Genomic DNA, 9,832 nt, shown 5'->3' on the forward strand with positions numbered 1-9,832 from the left:
TCTCTATATTATGTTATTTAACTCTGATTATGAATAATGAATATACTTGTAATATATATTTCCTCCACTTCTCTCATATAATTAACTTATAATAAAGTTTCCAGTAGTTATGATGATGAATTGCTAGATTTGCCTCTTTATTTTGTTAGGTGTTGATCGATCTTTTATACATTCATAGGCTTATTCAACTTATTGTTCTTAAATAATCATGCATGTCTGGGTCAAGTTTTTCTTTGTTGCTGACTCATTCTTGTAGGACCCTTTTTGGCCAACAATATTTTTATAGGTCTTGAATATCGAAATTCTAAAGTAGTATGTTGTGCAACATATACGCTATAAAATTTAGCGGTAACATATGAGCCGTTGAGTGTAAAAAATGGGTGTAGTGGAGATGAGAATTCTTCGTTAGATGTGTGGATATATAAAAAATGATAGGATTAAGAATAAGGAAATCCGAAGTAAAGTAGGAGTGGCTACAATTGAAGATAAGATGAGAAAAAATTGGTTAAGGTGGTTTGGACACGTGAACGGAAGACCAACAAATGCTCCGATTAGAAGATGTGATTATAAGATGGAGGCTCAAGGCAAAAGGAGTAGAGGAAGACATATAAAGACTTGGAAATAAACTTTAAGAAAAAATATGAAGTATTTTGAACTAACATAATACTTACCACAAAACTGAGCGCAACGACTTTACTTAGTGGGATAAGCTTGATTGTTGTTGTTGGATGTAATCCACTTAAAATGCAACGTGTATTAGACATTGATCATTGATGTACTGAGTACAGTAGAGGAACTCCTTGAATATAAATGCTTCAAAGTTTCAAACTAAACCACATTGCTAGCTAGTTTTGAACAGTAATATCATAAGTTGCTTAAGGGTTCTCACCTATGCAAAAAGAATGAAAATGGTATGTGGGTCTTGGTCGAGGGGGCCAGAATATCATGCTTATGGGATAAAGGAATTTGATGGGGAAAAGCAGGAACCTTTTGGCTTTTGCTGCCTATAAAAGTTCATATTTTGATGGTGCACCTAAAAAGTTCATATATTTTTGGTTAATTATCTATGATATTTCTTTAACTTTTGTGTTACAGAAAGTAGCATTCAAAGTTACATCATTTGGGACAAGAATATTTCACACTTAGAAAAAGAGAGAAAGAGAAACCCACTTATCGTTAAATTTGATATATAATTGGTTGTTTGGAATTTTTTTTAACATAAACAAATATACAGAAAGGTTAAGCCTTGCAGCAGAAAGTCTTTCTTAGAAGCATTCTATAAGGGAGGTATTGAAAATTTGTCCAATGCTAAAAAACCACGTGTTCTGTCTCTACTTTTTAGGGCTTATTTGTCTCTCTCTTGAAGCAGCACTAAAATTTCAACTTTCAAGAGCTATCTACCTTATATTTCAGTATAATCATCTTGTATTTGATTATTAATATCATTTAAAACTATTTACATTAGTACATTCACAGTGTAATCACATGTTTTTTTATAGACGATTTATTTTGAAATTGTTTTGCTCCGAAACCAAAATCGAATCTGACACACCCCGTCCCGAAGGAGGGCATGCTGACCGTCACGTGAGAGTGACGTAACCATTTACACAATTCGGAAGCTTTAAAAAATACAATTACTAAGATGAAACACCCAAGGGTGAGTCCTACTTTTGGGAATTCTGTCAGAACACCGGATTCCTCGTGGCCACCAAAACTCCGCTATCAAGAACCTGGAGGGGCGCAAAACAAAATTGAGTGGGTCAGTAAAACAAAGTTTTTCGAAAACATTTCATTTAAAACATTTCTAACCCCTCGCTGTAAAACCTATATACTTTCCTAGAAAATAACATAATAGCATATACCTTCAAATATCTCAAATCATCAATCTTTATCAAAACCAGAAAGTATGTCATGCTATAATGTCAAAAACAGAATATGGATGCATCAATATAACAGGTGAAATAAGGAATTAACCGTACAGGACCAACTGCAGGGTCTCCGATTTATTTTGAAATTGTTTTGCTCCGAAACCAAAATCGAATCACTTATAGTTAAACTATATAATTTAATTCATCTTCAGCTAAAATAAGTTGAAAAATCAAACTAAACCAACATGAGTGTAGGATCACTTTAATTTAAGTTAATGTAAACTCACTTATAAATTAATACATGCATAAACATATAGAAAACGCGATATTCATATACGTGCCTCTTTTCTTTCACATAGCTAGACTAATCAAAAGAGTCGGCATTAGACCTTTGACTTTTTAATGACCTTAAAGCCCCTACATTGCTTAGTGCTCATCCACATTTCAAGTATTATATTGGCAAATTTGTTGAAATCAATGTGAAATCAGCAGTAGGCATTTTAGTCCTTCCAAGAGTTGAAAGTTACTTCAAAGTCGTAGCAGCAAACCTCCCTTCCCCTCCAAGATTTTCACATACAAGTTTGTGTAGCTAGCTAGGTCTTATTTGCTATGTGTCACTGTCTAATTGAAGGGGCTCCTAATTGAATTATTACCCCACCACCGCCCCTAACCGTCATTGTAGTCCTCACTTGATCCCATTATTGTATCACCAGTGGATGATCATCACCAAACGGACGGTTGTAGTAACATGTATGATCTATGCACTGGGATTCTTGACTTTAAATCCAACCGTCGATTCACCTGATTTGTTCTATAATTTTCTTGTATTTTGATTAAAAAAAAAAAAAGTCGCCCAATACTTCAGATTGTAATTGTTAATTTGCGTAAAAATACAGCAAGCACAAAACAAGAATAAAAGGACAAACCATGTCCATGTATAAATATAAATTGACCACCTGGCCATGCTATTTCACCGTGCCTTTTCTGATCACTCCCTCTCACATTTTTCTTCAAATATTCACAGCATGAATCGCTTTCAAATCTGCCTCCTTTTCGCTCTGCTGATCCTCTTCTTTGCTCCGAGAACTCATGCCATTCGGACAAGCTTCCCGAGCCCGTCTTCCGCAAGAAGCCAACAAGTTTTCAGGCCATCAGTGACTAGTGCTCCCTCTACCAGAGATCATGAAGCCAGAAATTTCGAGTCCGAGAAGCGAAAGGTTCCGACGGGATCAAACCCTTTACACAACAAGCGATGATCCTTCAAGTTTTTTAAGAACTCCCATTTCCAGATAAACACAAATATTTATCTAGCTAGCTTGTTTAATTAATTTGTATTTACAAAAGATATATGCTTCACGATGTGTAGTTAATTAGTAGTTAGCTTGAACATATATAGTTGGAGATTTCTATATACCAAATGATGATCATATCACAGCAGGCCTTGAATTTTGAAGCTCCATTTGTAGAGATATTGTACAGAAGGTGGTTGTGAAGGTTTTGAAGAAAACCATGTAAGGGTTTGATTCATATAGTCTTGTTTGACTGTTATTTGTTTTTTTCTTTTCTTTCAGATTGTATTTTCTTATGAATTATTTAATTAATTAATTTTTCTTTTGGCTTGTTTTAGCTCTACCTGAAATAGCTACTGCATGCATATATAATTTCATGTTTGCGTTTTGGGAACTTAAATTGGATGCAGCTTTGGCCTGCCAAAATCTGATGCAATGAGAAGAATTTGGTTTCACAAGTCCGTCCATCCATCTTTGAAAAACGCAGACTACTTGAGTTTCCAAACCCATAAGTATAGAATATTCAAATTTCCATCTTATTCAATCTTCTGGGTTTTCGTGGTACTTGCACCACACCAAATATAAGGCTTCATATGAAGCCAGCATATTCTTTTAGTGATCTTAAGTATGTACTGATACATTATACATAGTGATTTTTTCACTCTTGTTCTTCTTCTTGTTTTTTTAGCATTTGACTGAATAAATCAAAGAATTTAACAAAGAAACAATGATACGAATACAGAGAGAGAAAACAAGAGTGTGAAAATCAATATATATATACACACACACATGTGTGTGCCAGGATCACCATTGGAATTTGAGCATATGCACAAAATACAAGATGATATTATAAAATGGGTATGGTCTAATTGAGTGTGCCTGCTGTGCTGGCTGTTTCTGAGCTTTTTCTAGAACCCAAATTTGAATGCAGAGTGTAAATACCCATTACTTCATACAACTACCATACAATTAAGAAGAGGGATACCCCTTACTTACCCCTCCTTGCAGATGTAATGGAATATATGTTGAATCTTTAGGTCCACAAAACCTACATAACTCAGGTGCACCAAATGCAGTTGAGGGTTATCTATTTACAACCTTGTCATAGTAGTACTTTAGAAATCTCAAATCCGATATGAATGTTTAATGTTTATAGCGCTCTCGAAACCCCTCAATCAGTGCTCAAACCTCCTCAAAAGAAACTAGGTTAAATTGAACATACAGGTCCAAAATTTCCGAATTTAACTGTCCTAACCATGAATGTAGAAGTGTAATGTTTTTTATCTTCAAAATATAATTGACACCAATGCTCAAGCCCTCTCGAGACCCCTCGATCAGTGCTCGAGCCTCCATGGAAGCTGAAAACTAGGTTATAACTTATAAGTCTTAAACATGTTCAAATTCGGTCTTGTTTTCAAGATTTCCCGAATTCAATTATTTTCTAACCGTGAATGTAGAAATTCGCAGGACTCCTTGGACTTAATTAATTAAATGCAGATGGAGGAATAGCTTAGGTGAGGCAGCTTGTGGGAGGTGGGTGTGGTCCACGGTGCGTAAGTGCACCAACTGGCTACGCATAAGGCATCCCCACCAGAGCCTTTATGTACTACTGTGTATATATATGAATCTGGTGTATGTGCGCGTGTAAATTTGCACTAATTTTTTAGTTGAGGAAATTATTACGTAGTTGAAAAAATTAGCCTAACATGATGGATTTCAAGTGAAAAGGAAAATCCAGCAAATACTTGTCGTCCCACGCACCAACTATTTGGCTTTTGTGTATTTGAGAGATGTAAAACCTCAGAAACCCTATTACTGGGTCTAATACATATGTACACACACACACACACTTAGAGGGAATGAACTAATTTCTTGAATTGTTACCAGATCATATCTAGATTCTTCATCGTAAATAGACGATTTCTGCAACTTCAACTAGGCCACATCTGCTATCAACTTTCTGCAGCCCAAAATAAACAAGAATTAAAAATAAGGAATTAGAAACACAAGAGAGATATTTAACGTCTACCGATCCAGATCTAGTTGGACCAGTCAGGAGTGTGAGTTTAACGACCACCTTTCTAGTCGTCGGCGCCAGATCTATATAAACCATTGAGGATGAGAGAGAGACTATTTGTTTTAGAAATAATGGCATGGCCATCTGAAAAGCAGTCGGAAAGGCTCAAGGACTTAAAAGTTGTCTTTGCTTTTAGCTTCTAGAAAAGAAAATAAGAACAAATTATCTAAGACAACAAAAAGATTGAAAAGGGCATAACAAGTGCAAGACTGCAAGTTAAAAGTTAAAATATGCAAGGTATTAAAGTAAAATCAACTTGAATAGTTGTGAAGTAGCTGAATATATCAAAATATAGCCATGTGAACTCCACGAGTACTGTCACCACGTTTAGCTTTGGTTCCGTTAAAAACAAAATAATTATCATTATCTAGGATTATAATAATTAAAAAAATTAGTTTGTAAATTAGATTGGTGACACCGTTTTTCAGTGGGACAAGTTTGGAGGCCACCCCATGCACACTTAATGGTGCAACCCTCCTTCATAAAGACACAGATTGTGAATGATGTCCCAAAAATGGTGCCCTTTGACATGTTTTCTTCTATAGTATATGCATGTATGCGTGTTCCCAAACTCCCACGAGTCCAACCTCAGAAACCCTATTACTGGATGTTTTGTTCTAGTACAATTTTAGCGACTTAGAACATGTGAGTAAACGAAACCCTGTAGATACTGGGGTATGGAAAAGTCCGCAAGATCTTGATAGTATCCATGAGTGAATGCATTTTTAACTATTTGAGCTACTTATAAGCCCATTGCAATTATTATGTATACGTTTCAATGATTTGATTTCTCGATAAGATTCTAAGTAGATAACAATCATTATTTTTCTTGAAACAATTAATGACGATCATGTGTGGAATATCTGTTTATACTTTTTTTCAATTACTTAATAATAATGTGTGTGGAATATTTTTTTCTACTTTTTTTCAATTACTTAATAATAATGCAAAAGACACAATCTTCTCCCCCAAGGAAGAAAAGACTGAATGAGGAGATTTTTGTTTACTGCTTGCTGTGAAGAAGAATGCTGTAATGATCTGGTCAATGGATGGGATAGAAAGACTTTCCTATAGTTTATTCAAAAGTAGCCGCTACACTTGACCATCTTCTTGTTTCAATGTTCAAAGTTTTAACCTTATGAAATTGATCTTATATATAATACATATATAATTCAACTTATCCATAATTACGGTCCATAATTTTGTATGGCTATGATAAAAAGTGGTAGATCCAGAATTTCAACTTTGAGTTGTCCTAGTATAGACAAATTAAGGATTTTGTAAATAGAAATAGTGGGCAACGGGCAAATTTTTCTCTATTTTTTAAATGAAACATTTCGTCGAGCACTTTGTTTGTATGTAAGCGACATTTATTTTGTTCGTTACAGATTAAAAACCTTGCTAAAATATGTCAATTTTTCTTGACAACAAATAAATTGAAAGGTCTTTCTTGATAGGTCATTTTTTCTTCTAATATACTAGCAACTTGAACGGTTTTCTTTCTTATGAGATATTAATTATCATGAGGTGAAGAGACATTAGGAATTCAAAAGGTTAAAAAATATATTTAGCATATCATATTTTGCAAGGGATAGAAAAATGGGTCAAACAGCAAAACAGCAATAAAAAAATTAGATAGAAGATGGTAGGTCCAAAGTTGAAAAATGGAATAGAAAAAGGGCAAAACGACAACGTTTTGGTAAAATACAAAAGCAGGGCAACCCATCTTTCTTCATTTTTTTTACGCCGGTTCTGCAACTCAAAATTTCAAACTCCCCGCGAATAAACCAGCCAACGGTGGCTTCTACCAACTAGAGCACTAATTATTATTTTTCATAATATTTATCCATCTAGTCCTTCATAGAGCTTTGTCTAGAGTTTAGGGTGGTCCTCCGAAGTACACTACAAGCATTTCTCCCGATCTTCGGAGGGTCCTAGAACCACCCCTGTCTCTATATAAATCCGCTCCTGACAAATATATATTCTCTCTCCAATTTTATTCTTCTTCATTTTCTTCCGAGCATACATTTAGCCATAGGCATGCAAGAATTGCATAATTTCTTAAATTTAAGGTAGACGGGCCATAGGCCCACTCCAACAACATCGATACCGTCCCCGCTTGACCACATGTTCAATCCGCCAGATGTGGGGTTTTAATACAAAAGATCTCGATGTTGGTTAGAGGGGTAATTCTATTTAAAGGGCTTGTTCTCAAACCTTCTGGTCAATGTGGGACAGATGAATTCTAACACTCCCTCGCACGTGAGACCCCATTTTATGAGTCACACGTGGAGTTCCACACATCGGCAGCCACATAGAGCCAAGTTGGGACTCACCCATTCGCACGGGGGCCAATGGGGACTCACCCATTTACGTGGCATCTCTTGGCCTACGTGGAGCCAAGCCGAGGCTCACCCATTCGCATGGGGTCAAAGGGGACCCACCCGTTCACATGGAAAAACGGGCTCGTCCCCTGGCTCTGATACCATCTTAAATTTCAAGTAGATGAGTCATGGGCCCACTCCAACAATACCGATATTATCCCCACTTGGCCACCTGCTCAATCCGTCAGGTGTGGGGTTTTAATACAAAATGCCTCAATGTTAGTTAGTGTAATACCCCGTATTTAAAAAAAAATGGTTATATATATATGGGTGTATGTTGGGTAATTATTTTTACGTAATGATTTTATTTGATTTATTTTTATGCAAGAACCTATTCTCGATATGTAAAATAGTTTCAATGTAAAATCCTTTTTTCCTACAAATTATTTCAAAAACTAGCTATTTCATGTTCATATGTAATTAGAGATATTTTTAGTTTGAATTGGAGAAGGGGATTATGATGAGTTTGGCTAGATTTTCCTCACAAAGGCTAAGTGGCGTTTTGGCAACCATTAGAGAATAAGGGGGAGGGGTTAGTCACTACTCTAAATAGGTTGAGGTGGAGAGTTTGTAGCATTAGGAGTTAATGATTTGGTGATTACTCACCACTCTAAATGTGAAGGTGGAAGTCTACTTAAGGGTGAGTTGGCAAGTTTGTATTCATTAGGAATCTAAGAGCTAAATGTTTGGTGATGATTCATCCCTCCAAAGTTTGAAGAGGTGGGATTCATATTCCTTAGAGATGAGTGTGGGCTTGGATGCTTGTATCCACCTTGCATAATATTGATTAACTTCAAACATGTCTCTTTGCCATTTGAACACATATTAGAGCTAAGGTTTTGCTTAACCTTTGTTGTTTGTCTATTGGACCACATTTCATTGTTAATGATGAGAATAACATTTGTTGCCTTGTGATTGGAACACATTTCATGGTGATGATTAGGTTAACATTTGGTGAACACATTTCATGTTTAATGATTAGCACAACACTTACTTTCTTTCCATTGGCACACTTGTGGAGATTCTTTGGAGAAGAAGATGTCATGCAATCTACATAAAGGAAGGAGAAAAGAATCAACGGAAGGACATAGAGGAAAGAGGAAGAAGAAAAGAGAGAGGAAGAAGAAGAAGAAAAAAAAAAGAAAAAAAACAACTCCAATAAAAAGCCATCCTCCCTTTCATATTATCCAATTACCTTTCTTTTACATATTGTTAAGGCTTTAAGCCATCTTTCATTGTATTTGTAAGTCCCTCATATATAGTGAAATACAATGAAAGCAAACCCCAGTGGATGTAGTCAATTTGGCAAACCACTTAAATCTTGTGTGTTTATGCATTTACATTTTGAGATCTTTTCCATGAGAAGCAATTCCACCAAACTATCGGCAATCTCTATTTATCTCTCTTGGGGATAATGTACAAAGAGTGTGAGACAAATCCCAGAAAAATACATGAGCCTTACCCAACAAATCTCTCCATCAAACTACTATCATTTTCATCTATCAAAAGAAAGATATCCAAGACTAGAAATTCGTCCAGCCTATTTAACAGATCAAAACACCATCATCCATATATTTTATTATAATACTTCATTCATGAGAGTTGTTCGTCTGTCTCTCTACCATGATATATAAAAATTTCAGAAACATTCAACGGTGTGATAGTCCATTATGTCTGAAATACCAACTCATGTCTATAATCCCGCAGAAAACTGGACAGCCATGTTATGAGCACCAAAACCCCATTTTTCGTAACTCGAATCGAAACACTTCCTTCACAAAAGTTGTTCCTTATCATCTCCTCTATAACATATCCAAAAACCAAGACAATCAAATATATGTTCTGACTTATATCTCAGTTCGAACAGCAGATAGTTTCAGCTATATTAAAAGTAGAAGTGGTGGGCTAAAATAAAAATAAAAGATGATGTTTGGAAAGGGAAAAGCTAGAGACGTAATTTCATGCCTTGTGGCATTTGAGACATATATTTCACTCTAACGATTATTTTCTCTAACATGGATGTCTATTCTTTTCTAATAAAAACAGGTTGCTCGACCAAGATGGACGAGACGATGAACAAATATATATGGAGTGGTCAACGAGCAACATTTTATATGATGGATTATAGATTATTATTTTGTTAATATTATGATTATATTACTCTTGTTACTAATCAATTTGATTTATGTTGAAGTTGCAGGCTTGTTAGATAAA

General features: G+C 35.4%; 1 long non-coding RNA gene across 1 annotated transcript; it reads left to right on the forward strand.

Annotated features, from left to right (window-relative positions):
• Positions 1-2,717: 2,717 nt before the first annotated feature.
• Positions 2,718-3,834, forward strand: LOC139193896 (uncharacterized). Its single transcript, XR_011578427.1, has 2 exons — positions 2,718-3,379; positions 3,496-3,834. It is a non-coding gene; the product is annotated as an uncharacterized lncRNA (long non-coding RNA).
• The last annotated feature ends 5,998 nt before the right edge of the window (positions 3,835-9,832 follow it).

Source organism: Malus domestica, chromosome 17 (genome assembly GCF_042453785.1).
Source record: "Malus domestica chromosome 17, GDT2T_hap1".
Classification (NCBI taxonomy): Eukaryota; Viridiplantae; Streptophyta; class Magnoliopsida; order Rosales; family Rosaceae; genus Malus; species Malus domestica.